Source organism: Drosophila suzukii, chromosome 3 (assembly GCF_043229965.1).
Source record: "Drosophila suzukii chromosome 3, CBGP_Dsuzu_IsoJpt1.0, whole genome shotgun sequence".
NCBI classification, from domain to species: Eukaryota; Metazoa; Arthropoda; class Insecta; order Diptera; family Drosophilidae; genus Drosophila; species Drosophila suzukii.
In genome coordinates, this window is record NC_092082.1 from 53,138,086 (window position 1) to 53,159,273 (window position 21,188).

The window sequence follows — 21,188 nt, forward strand, 5'->3', positions numbered from 1 at the left end:
TGATTCGTGTGTGCATAAACACCGTTTCAAGAATTCGACATCACACGAAAGTTGAGTATTATTTCAACCTAAAGCCTAGTACTCACATCAACCAAAACCGCGAGCTCACCATAGGAGTGAGAGAGAGGCAAATACGCGGCCAACGCTTTTCGTCGAGTCTGTTTCTCAACGCGGTAGTCATATGAGCTAAGGAAATACCTGCAAAAATACCAGATTTAGCGAGTGAATCTCGATGAACGCCGTCAGCCGCGGCCCAAAGATTAACAAATTTAATCTTTAGCGGTGTTCGTGCAAAAGCGGTGTAGAAACAACACATAAAAAATAAAAGGTAAACTCGAAAAGCGCATGCAGGACGTTAGTGCAGATGAAAAAGAACGCCGACAGCTTGTGCCCATTATTAAGGGACGTTACCGACAGGCCAAATCCGCAGAATAGTTGAAGTGCTAGAGGAGGTCTACTAGAGATTCCCAGTGGGAAGAACGTGCCGTTCTGGCCAGAAAAATGTTGTTTCGGCGTACTAATAGAGGTAACTTTTTAGCAGAGCCACCAGTGATACTATCTCCGACGAGCTCGCTATTGGGGAAACACAGGACTCCGCCACCACCAGGTAGCTACTTGGCAGCTAAAGCGGAGATGGAGAACTCGCTGGCTTCTACAGGGTGGAGGAAAAAAGGACGCCCGCTAGGGGACAGCTGAAGGATCCATTACCAGCCATTGTGAGGATGCTGAACGACTTTCTGCAGCATCAACGGAACAACCGCCTTCCCAATCCGCCTCCCATTTCCTCGAAGTCCAACATGCCTACTGGGACAGTAAGACCATGTTACATCCATTTCGGTTAAACTTCAAAAAACTTCGGTCACACTACACAGAATACGATTTTTCGAAAGATGAAACTCTTAGCTGATCTGAGTACTAAGCTTAAAGCGTGAAATTGTGACAATTAAACTATGGTAACTCTTTATAATTATCGGAGTTTCCAGACATTTTACAAATTATTTTTTCATTCAGTGTTATTGATAGTGAAATTTACTTCCCTGTTTAATTGGGAATTTTGTCTTCGTCGTTTGCCTAGAATCAGAAAGGTCGCGAGTATTATTATTTCTTATTTATTATCATTATTTTTTTTATTATTCCTTATTTTCCCCAGGATTAGGTGACGCGACACGCGCGCCTCTCGTGTGTCCCTTTTGAGGGCCGTGTTTCCATGCCAGGCCTACAAATACGTGACTGGTAGAGCATAACCCTTCGCAGCGCTTTTAGTCTTTTCCCAGCAACAAGTCTTCTGCCTTGACCGCATAAATGTTAAAGACGGCGACCAAGTGTTTTGGTCTTAAAGGCTGAGGAAGAATAGATCGGTTTAGAAGAGCATGAATAAAATGATTGTTCTTACCATATTCATAAAATATGTGTAAAACCCGCAATGTGTGAGTAAGTTGTCCTAGTGGGGGAGATGGAACCGTCGTAGTCGTGAGGAAGGGCTGCGGCCGACCGAGAATGGGTGGTGCCCTGCAGCATCTTACGGGCATCCATTGTTGGGTGGTATTTGTTCTTAGTGATGACCGATAGTTTAGTGATGTGAGACAGTGGAGTTGTCGATATTTTATGTTGCGAGCTGGGGCATTAGGGGTAGTCTGCCCTGGGATAAGACTGATCTAGCGGCACTGCCACCGAAAAATATTCATTTCGTAACACGATTTAAAAGAAGATACCGTAGAAAACTATAGGGCGACAATACAAATTTGAGCTTCAAACGCCATCAATTAACAAAATTTGAATATACTTCTTTCAATGTCACATTTGATAAAACCTTTTCATTCTGGTTGTCACACTTTATAGGACATTGGTCATTCTCAAGATTTTTTAATGTAATGTAATTTTTCTGTAGCAAAATTTTGTGTTAAACGCATAACCTTTTAACCATATTTTTGTGCTTTTCAATCTTGGTGATATTTTGGAACAACTCAAAACACTACCTGTGGGGCCAGGATAGTAGAAGGTAATATTTGATAATACTGATTTGGTTGAAGCATATACATAGTGTTCATGGTTCCATTGATGCTGTCAGTGGTGGTGCCAGTGGTGACTGCACCGTTTAACTAGAACTCGGTAACCCAAGATGCAGTAATACTAAATGTAACGATCCGAAATGCGGTTAAGGACGCCCAAAAAAAGTTGCCACCACCGAATTTTTAGGGGATAATGATATTCTGTAGATGAATAAAAAACAAAATTAAAAATTAAATTAAATTAAATTTGGTCCTCCTCGTCAGAAAGCTAAAGCCGTTCTTATATTATGAAGAAAGGTTTTGAAAGAATCCAAAAAAATCTTTTTCATTTGAGATGGAAGGTTTGGTGTTCAACAACTCCACTCAAATTAAAAAAAATATTCTTAACCATACACCATTTACAGCGGAACAACAGACTCTTAATTTATAGCTGCTATGTTCAACCAAACTTTTCTGTTGTATACATAAAATATAATTATACTTATTTAAATCGCCTTCAGAATAAAATATGAAAGACCCGCAAACATAACAAAATTAATTTAAAGATTAGAGCTGGGTAAAAACCGTTTCTCAGGGCATCGATTCTTTTCGATCTTTTGAAAAAAATCGATAAAAAATCGTAAAAAATTACATATTTTTTTTATTTTTTGAGAACTATATCTTATTATTATTATTACATATTAAAAAAAGGGACCACATTCTACGAATTATATAACTGAACAAAAGAAAAATTTTTTATTGACCAACATATAATTTTTATAGGCTTCGATATTGGGTAAACTTTACTGCACATATGTAAAACACGTGCTTAAATGTGAATTTAAAAATGTTTACCGTAGACTCCCACAGCACACAACAAAACTAAGGAAACGTAATACGATGTTTAGATTTATCATTCTAAAGCAAATTATTCGCACATATTTTTCCTCTTCTTACCTACAGTTGTGGAATTTATATATATCTATATTACAAAAACTGGATTCAATAAATCGATTTTTTCAAAATCGGATCGATGCATAGATAAAAAAAATCGATGTAATCGATGTTGATATCGATTTTTTCCCAGCTCTATTGGAGATGTTTTAAACTGGTTTTTTGGTACATAAGACTATTGCGAGGAGTTGAAAAACTCCCCACAAATATAAGCAGCAGCAGATGGCCTGCCGCTTATTAGATATGCGGCGAATTCGCGTAGTAACGGCGCGGAGAGGAGAAGATGGAGAAGAAAAGAGTTTGGAGACCAAAGATAGAGAAGGAGAGAGTTTGGAGACCAAGGATGGAGAACGAGAGAGTTTGGAGACCAAGGATGGAGAACGAGAGAGTTTGAAGACCAAGGATGGAGATCAAGGGAGTTTGAAGACCAAGAAGCGGATAAGGAGAGAGTGGAGACTTGCCGGGCAGAGCAAGAGTGCCATTCGGGGATAAAGGGAGTCCACCGTACTTCGGACTCTCCCGTGAACTTTGGACCGGGACAAGAAGTGTCACACCTCGGCAGTGGAGCGGCACACAGGCGTGCCACAAGCATCACGGGAACCAGCGGGACGGCGGCAGTGGGCAAAACATCGTTTGGAAGCTGTGCGTAAACGACAAGTGGGTCACCCAGGAGTCACGGACTTTGGACCCGGAGTGGAGAGATTCAGCGGGCCATATGCAAAAAGGAAATAGCGGTTCCCGGAGGCCCTATATAAGGCCGCAGAGCGCTAGCAGCTGGATCAGTCGATCACGAGGAGGCAAACCATCAAGATCAGTTAAAATACCAAAGTGAATAGTCAGTCAAGCAAGTAATCTACGAGGGAGCCACAACCAAGCGAGTCGTCGGAAGCAGCGCAGTGGGAAGCATACAAGTAGCAAAATTGCCACGTCGAGACGTTCGGAATTGGGACATCAGGAATCTCCGAACTGAGACACAAGTGGCTGCGATTACCGGCGAAGTTCCCGAACAGCAACCGCCCAAATCCCCGAGTGCCAGAACGCCAAGCTACTAGTCAGGAAGGGCGAGCGAACGACCCATTGAAGCAGTCAATAGGCGTTGTCCTGGAGAAGCCCAGCGGGAAGACAGGAGACATCCAGCAGACATCACCGGCAGCCACGTTAGCATCTCCGCGCGGAGCTCATTTGAGAGCGCAGGAGCGTCGCGAACGTCAAGCAGTCACCCTACTGCCAGCCAGCTTCCTGGCGATAGCCTTGACTGTCAGCGCGATCTGAGCAAGAACCTAGCGGGACCGTCCGGGACAGACCAAGGGACAGCTATTGCCTCGAAAGCACACAAGGCCGAACTCTCTGCGAGTCCAAAGCGCGACAAGTGACCCCGAGGCAGCGCGTCGGGAAGCGAGCTGATGCGTCCCGAGACACAGGAACCAGTGGACGTCGAGTCAAAGCGTCGACAAGCCAGGACGAGGAGCACTAGCAGCCGGGGGAACCAGAGCAAGTAGATACCGAGGCCAGCCCAATCACACACCCGCTGTACTTATACCACGAGAATAAATCCCACTGTTACCATTCGAACCCTGTGTTTTCTCACTGATCTACGGGGCAGTCACGTCATATAAATTTGGTGGGACGAACACAAAATCTTCTGAGCTAGACGCACGAATTTCGTAGCGAGTCGACAACAAAATCAGTTCGTTACACTGTATTAAAAATGTTATAGTCCGAAGACGATAAATTTGTTTACTCGGATTCCATTGGTTGCCATGACTTATTTTAAATTTGACAACATATAGATGTTGATAATAAAACAAAAAAAAGGTTTTATTGCTATAACAAATGCAATAAAGTATCTCCATGAAATTGCTTTAGCGCAAAATTAAAGCATACAGCTTTAAGATATATTTTTTAAAGGCGGTTTTGGATCAAAGAAATTATGAAAAACTTAGGAATTTCAACATTGACGACAAAGTCCAAGGACATGGACCACGGTTCAAGGTGGGGTTTATTATACCCGTTACTCGTAGAGTAAAAGGCTACACTAGATTCGTCGGAAAATATGTAACAGGCAGATGGAAGCGTTTCCGACCCCATAAAGTATATATATTCATGATCAGGATCACTAGTCGAGTCGATCTAGCCATGTCCGTTTGTCCGTCCGGATGAACGCTGAGAGCTAGGCTATTGAGATTTGGCGTGCAGATTCCTGAGCTTCTTACGCAGCGCAAGTTTGTTTCAGCAGAGTGCCACGCCCACTTTAACGCCCACAAACCGCCCAAACCTGTGACGCCCACAATTTTCATGCTAGATAAAAAATTTTATCTGAAATGTATTGGTCTCGTCAATACCTATCGATTGATCCAAAAAAAATTTGCCACGCCCACTCTAACGCTCTGTCTACCGCCGGTAGGTGGCGCATTTTAATCTCGCTTTGCTGCTTGCATATCTCCATTTAGCTTAATAACGGGTATCTGATAGTCGAGGTACTCGACTATAGCGTTCTTCCTTGTTTTTTAGTAATATCGTCGTATATTGAGAGTGTGTTTCAGCAAAAATATTTAAGATAAGCCCAATTATATAAGACACATATTTTAAAATGTCGGCTAACATCGGTTTTGTATTTTTAGCTATACCGTGGACTTTTACTCAGTAGAGTCAAATTAACACGGACAACTAGAATTGGTTCATGAAAATTGTTGTCTGTATAACTGTGTAAACACACATAATAGATCACAAAATACGCACAAAAATTATATTCATTTATTCGAAAGCTTATAGATATCCTAAACCACATAAGTATGTAGTAAAAAAACAAGGAAGAATGCTATAGTCGAGTACCTCGACTATCAGATACCCGTCACTCAGCTAATGGGACCAAAAGGAATTGGAGATATGCAAATGCGCCACCTACCCGTGGTCCCAATATATGGTTATACGAATCTAGTATATAACTATAACACATGGAATAGTAAGGAAGGCAAAAAGTCCATACAGCAGTCCTTTATGTTTTCTCCAAAAAAATTATACTTTTCAAACCAATGGAGGTCGGTTACAGAAAATTCAATTCCAGAACAATAGAAGATCGAAATCCTACACCTAATATAGACGTAAAATTTTATAAACTGGGCGGGTGTGAAATATTCTCTTCAAAGGCTTTTTAGCAAATTAAAACGAGCTACGGTGACATTCAAAACATTTCTACTTTTAACGGGTACTATGAGTTCCGGCGATTGGCCTTTGGCCTAGTTTGAACAACTTAAAACTTCAAATTGATAAATTTGTGTTTTCAAATTATGAAATAAAGTTTTTACTGACTGAATTGAAATTGACGAAATACAAGAAAGTTAAACGTTATCTGGGTAGCTACCCAAGACCCAAGCTACCCAAATATGTGAAAAAAATGTTACAATAAATACAACAGACATTGAATTTTAGAATTATTCGAAAATCTCAAAATGCTTATAAAAAGCGACCAAATTGTAGTCTAGACCGACTTCAAAAACAGTTTTTAATTATTACAAATACCAGCTACTATGGTTTGGAAGCAGTCCTCATGCGGTATAGCAAAGTCATATGTTATGCCATTAAACTAAAGCCCAATTTAAAAGGAACTTCAAGCTTCTTTTGGTCGATATAATATTTTTATACCCGTTACTCGTAGAGTAAAAGGGTATACTAGATTCGTCGGAGAGTATGTAACAGGCAGAAGGAAGCGTTTCCGACCCCATAAAGTATATATATTCTTGATCAGGATCACTAGCCTAGTCGATCTAGCCATGTCCGTCTGTCCGTCTGTCCGTATGAACGCTGAGATCTCGGAAACTATGAGAGTTACAATACTGGGATTAGGCACGCAGATTCCTGAGATTCCTGCGCAGCGCAAGTTTGTTTCAGTAGAGTGCCACGCCCACTCTAACGCCCACAAACCGCCCAAAATTGTGGCTTCTACAGTTTTGATGCTAGAATAAAAATCAATACCTATCGATTGACCCAAAAAAAAGTTTGCCACGCCCACTTTAACGCCCACAAACCGCAAAAACCTGTGACGCCCACAATTTTCATGCTAGATAAAAAATTTTAACTGAAATGTATTGGTCTCGACAATACCTATCGATTGGTCCAAAAAAAAATTTGCCACGCCCCCTCTAACGCCCATAACCCTTAAATCTGTATACCGCCGGTAGGTGGCGCATTTTAATCTCGCTTTGATGCTTGCATATCTCCATTTAGCTGAGTAACGGGTATCTGATAGTCGAGGTACTCGACTATAGCGTTCTTCATTGTTATTTATGTATTCATTATGTATTCCTGCTGATAATAGCCGTTGTATGTCATTTCATTTGTAAGAATTCAATGCTTCGTTTAGAATTTATTTAAGAAAAAAGAGTTTTGGGGGCAATCAGGTGAGAAGTAACCCATTTTCCGATACGCGTAGATCTGCAATTGTTGCCACAAATCTTAATCCTTGGACTTGTGCATTATATAATGATGCGGGTCACTCTGTTTACCATTGTCAGTATCTTAAAAACCTTACCTCTACGAATCGCCTTCAGGAAGCAAAAAGGCTCGCCCTTTGCATAAATTTCCTTAAGACTTGTCATCAAGTAAGGCAATGCCATTCCATTAAATGCCGTACTTGTCTCCAGAAGCGCTTAACTCTGCCTCACTAAATCGTGTCATAGAACCCTCTGTACTTGTTGCACAGGATTTTAGTAATGATACTGTGCACTTAGCAATAGCCAGCGTTTTAGTAAAAAGTCTTTTTTGGGTTTTCTTTCGTTGTTAAGCTCCTCTTGGTTCGGGCTCTCAGCTGCACCAGCTGCAAACAAAGAAAATAAGAACTTCAGCGCCTGTATCAGGAATAGGCTCTAATTTTTTGACGGATGATCACACGGTTAACACTACCGTAGTAATCGCACGAGCGACAGCCTAGTTTCAATGTAGACATCGAAAACTGGAATACACCTCAAGTTGTATGCTTTCCAGCGTGTGGACCTCTTAATTGGAGATAGTCTTTTCTACGAGCTATTGTACCTCTCATTAAAAGACTTGCCTGGGCTGAGTTGTTTCTGGAGGTAATGGCGGCTCCCATGGCTCGTCTAATGATCTACCTTTCGCTAGTAAAGAGAATAGTTTGGATCGGTTAAGGCATGTCGTTCCTTTGCAAGCTGGTGTTTATTCTGTTCGATAACCTTCTAAACTGAATCTTGATCTGTTGAGAGAGTCCTACCAGCAAGCTCATCGTAGATTCTTTTCCTTAGAGAGAAAGATGCATTGTCGGCCAGCCTTGAAGGCTCAATATGCGGGATCCATATAGGATTTAGGGCATATTTCAATAGTCTCTGCCGCTAACTTCAGGTAGTTTTTGATGGATCTGCGGCCTGTTCATCTGGCTATTCTCTCAACTACGTGTTTATGGCGTGTCCCGTAATTCAGCATAAAATGTTCCAGATTCTTCTTTGGTTTCGTTCACACAATGGACCGTTCTGTTACGGTTCGCAAGGAGAATATCTATGTTCAAGTTAAACACTGTTACTTATGGAACGAAACCAGCATCATTTTTGGCTGTACGAACTTTCACCAAAACGATCGATCTCGCTTGGGATCTTGCTTCTGACCAGTTACGGTTCTCCTTTTCGGTCTTACATTCAGCATTAACCCCCCATATGCAATCTGTCGATTCACTCGGTTTGGTTGGGCCTGTAATCACAAGAACTAAAATTTTCCTTTAGTAACTGTGCATGGAGAAGTTATCTTGCAAGAGTTTCGGGCAGATTAGCCACTCGTCATTTCTTCGTTTGGATCGTTCTCCAAATGCTAAGAATGGAATTTGTGATGCCAGCATGGCTTACAAAGGACAAGCTCCATTGCTTTGTTCAAAGTCGAGCCCTTCAGATTCAACATTTTTGCAGCAAACCAAGTTTCTGTTCAAGAGTTAACTGAGTCAGTGGAGTGCCTTTACGTTCCAACATCCTTAATTCCAACCGGCATTCTGTCCTGCGGTGCTGTTCCCACTTAACTAAACGAGTCTCCTTTCTGGGGTCATGGACCTCCATTTCTCTGTGGCTTCAAAGCTGACTGGCCATCCCCAATCAACGCTGAAAACCAAACATTTGCGCTTCGCCCAGGGGTCCTGCTAATAAAGTCTCCATACGAAGACATAGTAGCCAGCTCCAAATTTGCAAATTCTTTTGCTGCGCTTCAAAAGTTTTCGGATACATCTATGAGTTTAGTAATCGCATCCGTCACCCCACGCTCACGGTGGCCGATATTAAAATGGTACTCAGCTGTTGCTTCGTCTTATCCAGCGCTCTCATTTATGGGACTACATAAAATCGCTGCATTCGAGGGGATTAGTAGACTCATCTAGCTCGCTCGCTTTGCTTTCGCATTCATTGACTAGTTTGGGCTATTTAGATTGGATGGCCGACTGACGAACTCGACGCTAGATTTTATTGGCTACGCATAATTTCTATGGCGCTGTTGGCCCTTTAGTTTTGACCTATGATAGTTAATAATTCTAGTAAGTGAATTCTCGACCCTTAGTCTCGATTTCAGAGAACCCAGCTGATCTGGATGTGTTAACCGAGCCTGATGTGACCAGCCTTAACTTAAGTCGCCTAGATGGATGGCAACACGTGGCTTACTTACAGAAGATCTTCTGGGCCCGATGGAAAAAAGAATACTTGACACTGCTGCCCCAAAGCCTGGTCTGATCATCGATGACTTGGTCCTGGCAAAAGTTACGAGCAGTGAGCAAGCTGTTTCTGCTGCGCCTTTAGTATGATGTTGAAACCCGGACTTCCGACAGGGAGAGTATGTCTGGTCACCCACAACAGTTTATTAAGGTCTCTTGATCCAAGCTGCATCGCAATAAGCATCTCTTTCGATCACGCTCTCTTGCTTTGCATTCTTATGCCCAGTGTTAGGCTGGCTAACTCTTGAAAAGTAGTACGAATTTGCTCTCGACATTAAACACACTCCTTTTTCGCCCGTTGTAATTGTTCGATAATTAATTGCTAGCCGCTACAGTGTGCCACTTAATTCATGATACAGCTGACGATTTATACTTTAGTTAACGATAACTCCTTTATTAAAAAATAAACAAAAAAAGTAAGGATGCCTTGTTGCTTATTTCAGATATCTTAACAATATCACAAATTAAATGAACAATTTTTTCCTTTGGTTTACTTAGAAATTAGAAAAAACTTAAAAACGTAACACATTTTGTTCCACAAAAGTGATGATACACTTTCTATTAAGTTAACTTAAAAGTTAATTTCACAGCTTTAAATTAAATTTAATATTTTGTGGGGTATCCCTTCATTTTAATGACCTCATTAAGTCGTCTTGGCATGGATGAAACTAATGCTTCCAGATAAGATGGGTCCATTTTGTTCCACTCCTCCTGTAGCGCTGCCTTTAGATCCGTTTTCTTGCGAATCTCGCGACCCCTAATGTTTTTTTCCAGTTGATTCCATACGTGCTCTATGGGGCTTAGGTCGGGACTCTGCGGAGGTGGTTTAAGCAGGTGCGGAACATTATACAGCAGCCAGAGGCGAGTATTTAAGGCCGTGTGTTTCGGATCATTATCTTGGTAAAAGTAAAAAGATGATCCAATTCCAAGCTTATCTGCGCTTTCTTTTAAGTTCCTTTTAAGGATCTCGATATACATTTTGTGATCCATGATTCCGTCAATGAATTCCATGTTTCCGACGCCTGCAGAGCCCATACAACCCCAAACCATTACTCCTCCTCCACCATGCTTTACGGTCTTAATCGTATATTTTGGTTTATAGGCATCTCCAGGTCGCCGCCAAACCTTAAAACGGCCATCTGATCCAAATATATTATATTTCGACTCGTCAGTGAAAATAACATTTCTCCAGAACTCAACCGGATGACTTTTGTACGTTTTAGCGAATTCAAGTCTCTGAAGGCGATTTTTTTTTTGACACGTGCAGCTTCTTGCGTAGTGTATATGAGCCAAAGCCGAATTCTTTTATTGTCCTACGGATCGTTTCTGGGTGGACATCCTTATCTAGAGTTGTCTTTACAACTTCACTTATTTTTACGGCACTTTGGAAAGGTTCCTTGTCCACAATGTGTTTTATGGTGCGTTTGTCCCTATCATTCAATTTTGGTGGACGGCCACTTCTTCGAGTATTTTCAATCCGACCCTCATTTTTAAAACGCCCTATCACATGTTGGATTGTGGACCGGCTTCTAGACATAATTTTCGCTATTTCTGCATAGGATTTTCTTTCTTTTACGTGTAAATTTAAAATTATTTTTCTTTCCTCAACCGTAAGCTCTTTACGCGACATTTTTGTGGCTCCTACTCAAGTTTGATATTCCAAGAATTGCACCAATGCAAAGGAAGGCACACAAAAACATAGGAAAAAAGCGCCGTTACAATTGTCAAAACAGAACAGAAACGAGCGCGATTATTCTTAAATGTATCATCACTTTTGTGGAACAAAATGTATAAAGTTTTTAAGTTTTTTCTAATTTCTAAGTAAACTAAGGGAAAAAGTTGTTATATTAATTTGTAATATTGTTAAGATATCTGAAATAAACAACATGGCATCCTTACATTTTTTGTTTATATATTAATTAAGGAGTTATCGTTAACTAAAGTATAAATCGTCTGCTGTATCATGAATTAAGTGGCACACTGTACATAAAGCAAGCCAAGAATTTCGCATTTCCTCAGATCAACAGCTAATAAAAAAGCTTATTAGCTTAACAAAAGCCTTTGATATATCAATCAAAATCACCTCTCAACAAAATTAAAGTAAAGTATATAGATTCTTGATCAGGATCACTAGATGTCCATCTGTCCGTATGAAAGTTGTGCCTGCTTAACTATTCGGGCAACCGTCCACCGTACCTAGAGCAGTCCTCGCAACAATCGACCGAGTCTCCACTCAACTTATATCCTTGACTTTGACTTTGCTTAACGTTGTTCACTCGCGCTTTAATCTCGATGACTGGTCCAGCTACCAGCGCTGGTTCCGCTTATATAGGCCTCCTAGTACCGTTAATCTCTGGTCTCCCCTTGTCAACACTGCTCACGGACCAAAGTCCTCCGTTTTACCGTTCGACTTATTGCCCTCTGCGCACGGCACTACACTAAGGTCCAAAGAGCGGCGTTTTACCGTTCGATCTATCGCTCTCTGCGCACGGCACCACACTAGGACACCACACTAGGGCCCAACGTCGATGTACCGTTGCTCCTTTGCTCACGGCACGTTTGCGATCTCACCTCTCTCGTCGTCTCGTTCATACTAAACTATCATGTCACGTACTCCCATAACTCCCAAAACTCCCTGTCTCCGTACTCTCCGAACTTCTTACTCTCTAACCTCGTAAATCACACTCTTTTTCTTAGATTTCTCCAACGTCTCTCTAACTTCGTTCTCCAAACTCTCTTCTCCCGCAGCGCCGTTACTACGCCTCCGTACATTTATTTCTCGACTTATTTGTGCGGAGTTATTTAACTTACATTCCCACCTTTCTTCGGGTGACGAATTAAAGCTCTTTCCTTCTCTCCGGCTGTTATCCTGTATGTCGTTGTAGCCTTTGAGACCTCTCGCTCTTTCTTCTGATCCGTTCCCACCCTCAGACGTTTCCCCCAAATAATTAGGAATTTTCGTTTCTCCTCTCCCTGCGATCCTTCCATCGACACCCAATAGCTGCGGGATGAGCTTCAGTGCGCCGACCTTCCGTCTCATTTGCCTTCCTGATTTCCTCGCTCCACCCATGCTTTCGTTAAAACTCAAATATTTCCGCTCCAATATATCTTCAAGCGACTCGCGGTTGTTTTCTTCACCTCCTCTAGTCACACTAAATCTCTCCGATCGGTATCTGCGTCATGCTATGGGCAGAGTTGGCACCGTACGCCGATATTTCTAGTATTTTTCTGCCCATCGACCGTCACTGTCGTTCAGTGCTAATCGATTGCCTATCTAGGCGCCCACTACGCATATGGTGGATTGGCAAAATGACATGGTGAATGTACTTTTTAGGATGTTTTGTTCTTGTTATTAATTCTTGCCTGCTTTTCCAGCCCTTGCTACCCTGCTCCTTTGCCCTGCACTGCCCTCGAAGTAGGTTTTTGCAGTTGGCCGTTGTTCTGGTTGGTTGTTGTTCTGTCAGTGTGTTCGCTTAGCTGTGGTGAGTTGAGCTTTCAAGGTGGACCTGTATTCACTCTGCCTTTCTTTCAGCTATTGCAAAATTTTGTAAGTGAGTGCGCGTCTTTGTCCGCTTAATTGTCTGGCAGGCTATCAAGCTGTTCTGTTTCCCCCTTTTTTCGAATGACGAGTGACTCCAATGGATCGCGGCCTCTGGAACACAGTGGTGGTGCTTAAGTCTGGCTTGCCCGCTTCGTCTATGTCTGTATCCAAGTGTCAGCGGCTTTGCTTCTGGACCGTTGACTTCAGTGTTTTCGTGAAGATGAATCGGAATGCCTTGCCTCCTGCGTCCGGGTGTTTTCGACTGTCATTTCAGGAAAGGCTTTCGCATCTTCACCCAGCTGGGCATAACTTCCGTTGACTCAGGCGGTTGGCAGACGACTAAGCGGTCGGCCTTTGCTTCTTGCAATTTCGGACCCATTCAGCCCCACAAGCTGTGCTTCGTCGTTGACTCTGGTTTGTGTTGGAATGCATAGTGTTCTGGTCTGTGTGTGGCATGCTCCGATGACTCTGGCCTCGGCCTGACGACTAAACTGTTGCCACTGCCCATGCACACCTCAACTCTGCTTGTTCTACATGACGGGTCCCCTTGCCTATTTCCGGCTTCAACCTGACTACTAAACGGCTTCTTGTTCTAATTATACCCGTTACTCGTAGAGGAAAAGGGTATACTAGATTCGTCGGAAAGTATGTAACAGGCAGAAGGAAGCGTTTCCGACCCCATAAAGTACATATATTCTTGATCAGGATCACTAGCCGAGTCGACCTAGCCATGTCTGTCTGTCCGTCTGTCTGTCCGTCCGGATGAACGCTGAGATCTCGGAAACTATAAGAACTAGCCTATTGGGATTAGGCATGCAGATTCCAGAGCTGCTTACGCAGCGCAAGTTTGATTCAGCAGAGTGCCACGCCCACCCTAACGCCAACAAACCGCCCAAAACTGTGGCTCCTACCGTTTTGGTGCTAGAATAAAAATTTAAACTGAAATGTATTGTTCTCATCAATACCTATCGATTGACCTAAAAAAAGTTTGCCGCGCCCATTTTAACGGCCACAAACCGCCCAAGCCTGTGACGCCCACAATTTTCATGCTAGATAACAGAAATGTATTGGTCTCGTCAATACCTATCGATTGATCCAAAAAAAAATTTGCCACGCCCACTCTAACGCCCATAACGCTTAAATCTGTCTACCACCGGTAGGTGGCGCATTTTAATCTCGTTTTGCTGCTTGCATATCTCCATTAAGCTTAGTAACTGGTATCTGATAGTCGAGGTACTCGACTATAGCGTTCTTCCTTGTTTTTTAGTAATATTGTCGTATATTGAGAGTGTGTTTCAGCAAAAATATTTAAGATAAGCCCAATTATATAAGATACATATTTTAAAACGTCGGCTAATATTGGTTTTGTATTTTTAGCTGTACCGTGGGTCAAATTGACATGGAAAACTTGAATTGGTTCATGAAAATTGTTGTCTGTACAACTGTGTAAATACACATAATAAATAACAAAATACGCACAAAAAATTATGTGCATTTATTCGAAAGCTTATAGATATCCTAAACCACATAAGTATGTAGTAAAAAAAAACAAGGAACAATGCTATAGTCGAGCACCTCGACTATCAGATACCCGTCACTCAGCTAGTGGGACCAAAGGGAATTGGAGATATGCAAATGCGCCACCTACCCGTGGTCTCAATATATGGTTATACGAATCTAGTATATAACTATAACACATGGAATAGTAGGGAAGGCGAAAGGCCCATACAGCAGTCCTTTATGTTTTCTCCAAAAATATTATACTTTTCAAACCAATGGTTCGGCCAAAGAGCTAGTGGGATGGCTCTGAGGGCGCCGAGCTGAAGGCTACCGAACGGGTCGCAGGTTGCGGATAGCGAGCGCCCTGGTTCTCCAGGGTAGCTTCAAATAAGCGTGGAAGTTGGACACGGCCCGGCTACCACCAAGCCCCCAACACGAAGCGCAAATAAGTAGCCCCGGACAGTCAGCGGGTATCTGCGCCGTAGCAGTACCGACGTCGCGCTTGTGCTGCCGCCTCCGACAAATAGCTCACACACACCCCCTACCCACACGCTCTGTACCTACCTCTTCCCTACCCACACAACTCATCTCACCCCGGGCTGGACTAAGGTGTCACTCGTACCGTGCCGAGAGTCAATCTGGCTGGGAGCCCGAGTCATCAAATAACTCAGTCTCAAACGGTGAGCTCAGGCAAGTGGCGACCGCCTGTTCTAATTCAGCCTTACCCGGGTACGGCGGATTTCTGCCCGGGTGGACCTGTCCTTTCTCCGCAGCTCGTGGGAATTAACATGGAGAATTTAACAAATATAAAACTAAAAGACTGCACAAGACAAGAGCCCGACACTCTTATAAAGTCGGAAGTCGTAACCAACGACGAAAGAAAGAGCAAGATCACGGCTCTGACTACCCCAGTCCACGTGACGTCCACCCCTGCCAAGGCCAGCGAACAACGCAGCCGGCTAAGCCCAACTCGCCATAGCGACAAGCCCAAGCCTCCCACCAGCGTAGGTGTGGCTAACCAGCCACTCCAACCTGAGGGTAGCGCTAAGGCCGGTCTCGTGGTGAGTACCAGGGCAAAGGAGTTTAAGAGGGTACCACCTAACCAGGTAGGACCTCTTGAAAGAAGGAAGGCTTCTAGGATCCTCAAACGGCTGGCCACCAATCCGATATGGGAGGATCAGACATCGAAATTGGATTACCAAAAAATCCAAGAGAACATAGCCTGGGCAAAGGCAATTATCCCAGACTTCGACATCGCTATGACCACCAGCCACAGCGACAAGCGAGAGAGGTCGATGGAGTCAGCTCAACCAGCGAGCAAGAAGGCTAAGGTAACCAACCGCGGCACATGGTCGAGATCCTTTGCGGAAGTGGTAAAGGATCGGAAGATCATTGGTGTCATCGACCAGAGCGTTGAAGGCGGTAGGATCCCAAGAAACCAATGGGGTCTGGTTAGACGGGCCCTTGCATCAGTGGCCTTGAAAGTGCTGGACGAAAACCCAGGCCCGCCACCCGATTGCACAGATGCAGGGTGGTACCAGGGCAATGTAAAGTTGATCGCCTGCGAAGACGAGAGATCGGCAGCACTCTACAAGGCTGCAATTACCAAAGTCGGCGAGGTCTACCCCGGGGCCAAGCTGGCAGTTTGTGAGGCTGCAGACATCCCGTCTCAACCGAGAGCGAGGGTGTGGCTGCCGTCGGAACCATCGGAACCAGAGGCTATACTCAGCCTGCTGACCAGGTTGAACCCAAAACTTCCAACAGACGGTTGGAAGGTGGTCAAGGCGGAGAAAACCGAGCGAGTCACCATGAGCGTGGTTATCCTCCTGAACCAGGCCTGCTTGGAGCCCCTCGCAGCCCAACAACACAGAGTGAACTACGGGTTCGATAAGGTGCAGTTACGCATATACGACACCGATAAGTTGGCGGCAGACAACCTGGCTGCCTGCGCGTCGTACGAACCCCCGAGCGACGACGAACCAGATCACGAAGAGGCCACCCTCACCGGCTACGTGTCAACCGACTCGGAGCTGACAGAGAGCCTGAAGCAGCTGTGCACCCAGGACACAACCCGACCAGGGCGCTCTGTTCTCCAGGACATAGCGGAGGAAGCGGAGGGTACCCAGCCCGAGCCCAGTCCCAAAGATGGTGCAGTTTCTGCAAATTAATCTGCACCACAGCAAGGTAGCATCCGCTGCCCTCCTCACCCGCCTGGCAACAGGCAACATAGACGTAGTCCTCATTCAAGAGTCATGGATTGTTGGTAACAACATCTGTGGCTTATCAACCCCCCTATACAAACTTTTTTTACACCAAGGACAAGGGTAAAACCAGAACCTGCATTCTTACAAAGTCACACTTTAATACATTTCTTATTCCACAGTTTAGCGAAGGCGACCTTACCACGGTCAGACTGGAGCTAAACGAACACACCCATCACACCATAGCATCATTCTATCTGGCTCACGACTACGAAGGGCCACTACCAAACACCACTACACAAGAACTCATACGCACTCACTCATCTAAGGAACTCATCCTGGGTGGGGACGCTAACTCACACCACACACAATGGGGAAGTACAAACACCAACGAAAGGGGTGAGTTACTCTACGACTATTTCCTTCAATCAAATCTATTCATCTGCAACAAAGGTAATGACCCAACTTTCATCACTAGAAATAGGAGGAAAGTACTAGACATTACTCTAATATCTGATCCCTTACTTAACCAGCTAGACGCGTGGAAGGTGGGGATCGAACACTCATTCTCGGACCACCGATACATAGAATTTACAATAAGTCTAGAATATCCTCCCGCCGAGCACATTACTAATCTAAGATTAACCAACTGGGGATACTGAAAAAAATCTCCTCAACAGGAACCTACACGCTCCACCGAAGCACATACGAAACGGTCAAAAATTAGATAACCTAGTTAACACTTTTACTGATATCTGCGGTGAGGCCTTAAAAAGCGCTTGCACAAGCAGAACAGTCAAAGCAAAGCACAAAACCCCATTAGGAACGCAACCCTGGCGAACCTTAAAAGAGAGTGTAGAACTTACTTTAGTAGAGCGAAATACAACAATAGCGAATCTTCCTTGAATATACATACAAAACTAAGCCTATACAAAAATGAAAGTAGAATATCAAAACGAAGAGCTTGGGCTCATTTCTGCAGTAGCATAGAATCTACTGCGGAAGCATCCAGACTCAAAAGAATTTTAGCAAAATCTCCAGCAACCATTGGCTATCTAAAAACCAATGCTGACAGCTGGAGGGAAAACAGTCAGGAAAGCCTTGAACTACTGTTAGACACCCACTTCTTTAAAAACACCCATGTAGCGGAGGACCTCTGCATAGAGGAGAACTTAGACGACCAGAGTACAGACAACACTAGACACTAGATATTTCCCTACCCTGGCTGACAGCCATCTTCCACGGCTGCCTTGCTCTAAACCATATTCCAACAAGGTGGCTGGACGTTAAGGTAATTTTTACACCGAAGGCCGGCAAACCCTCCCAGACCAACCCAAAGTACTTCAGCCCGATTAGTTTCTCTTCCTTCATGTTGAAGACCCTGGAAAGGCTAATTGACACCCATATCAGGCTAACCATCGACTAAAGCCTACTCTCTGACGCACAACACGCGTACCGTAAGGGCAGATCAACAGATACCGCCCTCCACTCCCTAGTGTCCAGTATAAGGAATACTCTCTGGCAGCCTTTCTAGACGTAGAAGGCGCCTTTAACAACGTCACCCCAACGGCGATTACTGGTGCTCTGACTGAACTGGGCATTGAGCGGCCCATAGTGGGACTCATACACATGAGTCCTCATGCTAATCAGCAGAGTAGTGTACTCCACTATGGGATCGGCCCACTCGACCAGGAACGTCAGTAGAGGAACCCCACAAGGGGGCGTACTCTCACCTCTTCTATGGGTTGTAGTGGTCAACCAACTGCTATCACTTCTAGAAGAGGCGGGCACAAAAGTGGTAGCCTACGCGGATGACGTGGTTATCCTACTGCAGGGCAAATTCCCACAAACCCTTTGCAACCTAATGGAGACAGCCCTATCCACCCTCTCCCGGTGGACTGCTGGCTGTGGACTGGGAGTTAACCCAGAAAAGACCGAACTGGTTCTCTTTACAAGGAAGTATAAGGTACCAATTCTAGTTCCCCCAAAACTACACCAATCGCGCCTAACCTTTAGCAACCAAGCAAAGTACCTAGGTGTCATTCTTGACAAAAAGCTCCTCTGGACTGATAACATCCTAGATCGCACACGCAAGGCGGCCATAGCCCTCTTCGCTTGTAAAAAAGCCATAGGGAGGAAGTGGGGTTTCTCCCCCATGATAGTTCACTGGCTATATACTGCAATAGTCAGGCCCATTCTACTCTATGGAAACATCGTTTGGTGGCCTTCTCTAGATAAAAACTGTAACCTCCGGATCCTTCACAAGATCCAAAGAAGCGCAGAGCTCTGCATCTGTGGGGCGCTTCGCACCACCGCCACTGAAGCACTAAACACAATTCTCGATCTCATAGATATTTTTATCTTCTCGGATAGTCAAGCAGCCCTAAACCCCCTCAACTCCTACACAACGAAATCAAAAACAGTCTCTGAATGCCGCAAATCTCTTAACGAGATGGCCACTCATCTGAGAATCCACCTCATCTGGGCGCCTGGACCCCGCAATATTGAGGGCAACTGCTTAGCAGACGAGCTAGCAAGACAGGGGACAACCGCCGATATCCTTCGTGATAAGGACACGGTAGGTATGCCCATGGCTCCATCTCAGGCAGAGATTGTATACACTTTCCAACAACCGTTGGAACTCAATTTTAACATGCCACAATTCTAGACTCACATGGCCAAGCTACAACTCGAAAAGAACAAAAACTCTCCTACAATGTAGCAGGGAAGACATCTCCACTCTCCTAAATGCCCTCACGGGCCACTGTCTTATAGGGACGCATGCGATAAGGCTGGGTTTAAGTAACCACGACTTCTGCCGCAGCTGCAAACAGATAGACGAAGAGGAAAGCATCGAACACTTCCTATGCTTCTGCCCAGCGCATAACCTAAAGCGCTTTCAAACCCAAGGCAGCTACACACTTCGGAACCTTGCGGCCATTCAGGACGTAAGCATTCAAAAACTACTATGTTTCTTGAGAAAAACAGAATACTTCGCGAAAGCAGATAACCCATGAGCTAGGGAAACGGATCTTTTCAGAGATCATATGGTATCACAAGGGGCCCATTGTGGCCTAAGTGAGGGGACTAATATTTAGTCTCCAACCACTCCTACCTAACCGAACCTAACCTAAACCAATGGAGGTCGATTACAGAAAATTTAAATCCAGAACAATAGAAGATCGAAATCCTACACCTAATATAGACGTAAAATTGAAAATATTCTCTTCATTAGACTTAACAAAGGGTTTTTACCAAATTAAAACGAGCTACGGTGACATTCAAAACATTTCTACTTTTAACGGGTACTATGAGTTCCTGCGATTGCCCTTTGGCCTAGTTTGAACAACTTAAAACTTCAAATTGATAAATTTGTGTATTCAAATTATGAAATAAAGTTTTTACTGACTGAGTTGAAATTGACGAAATACAAAAAAGTTAAACGTTATCTGGGTAGCTACCCAAGACGATATATACATCTTTAAATTTGCTAAAACATTAAATAAAATATGTGAAAAAAATGTTACAATAAATACAACAGACATTGAATTTTAGAATTATTCGAAAATCTCAAAATGCTAATAAAAAGCGACCAAATAGTAGTCTAGACCGACTTCAAAAACAGTTTTTGCCTATTACAAATACCAGCTACTTTGCCTTGGGAGCAGTCCTCATGCGGTATAGCGAAGTCATATGTTATGCCATGTACTATAAAAGCCATGCATTAAACTAAAGCCCAATTTAAAAGGAACTTCAAGCTTCTTTTGGTCGATTTAATATTTTTATTTATGTATTCATTATGTATTCCTGCTGATAATAGCCGTCGTATGTCATTTCATTTGTAAGAATTCAATGCTTCGTTTAGAAGTTATTTAAGAAAAAAGATTTTTGGGGGCAATCAGGTGAGAAGTAACCCATTTTCCGATACGCGTAGATCTGCAATTGTTGCCACAAATCTTAATCCTTGGACTTGTGCATTCTATAATGATGCGGGTCACTCTGTTTACCATTGTCAGAATTTTAAAAACCTTACCTCTACGAATCGCCTTCAGGAAGCAAAAAGGCTCGCCCTTTGCATAAATTGCCTTAAGACTTGTCATCAAGTGAGGCAATGCCATTCCATTAAATGCCGTACATGTCTCCAGAAGCGCTTAACTCTGCCTCACTAAATCGTGTCATAGAACCCTCTGTACTTGTTGCACACGATTTTAGTAATTATACTGTGCACTTAGCAATAGCCAGCGTTTTAGTAAAAAATCTTTCTTGGGTTTTCTTTCGTTGTTAAGCTCCTCTTGATTCGGGCTCTCAGCTGC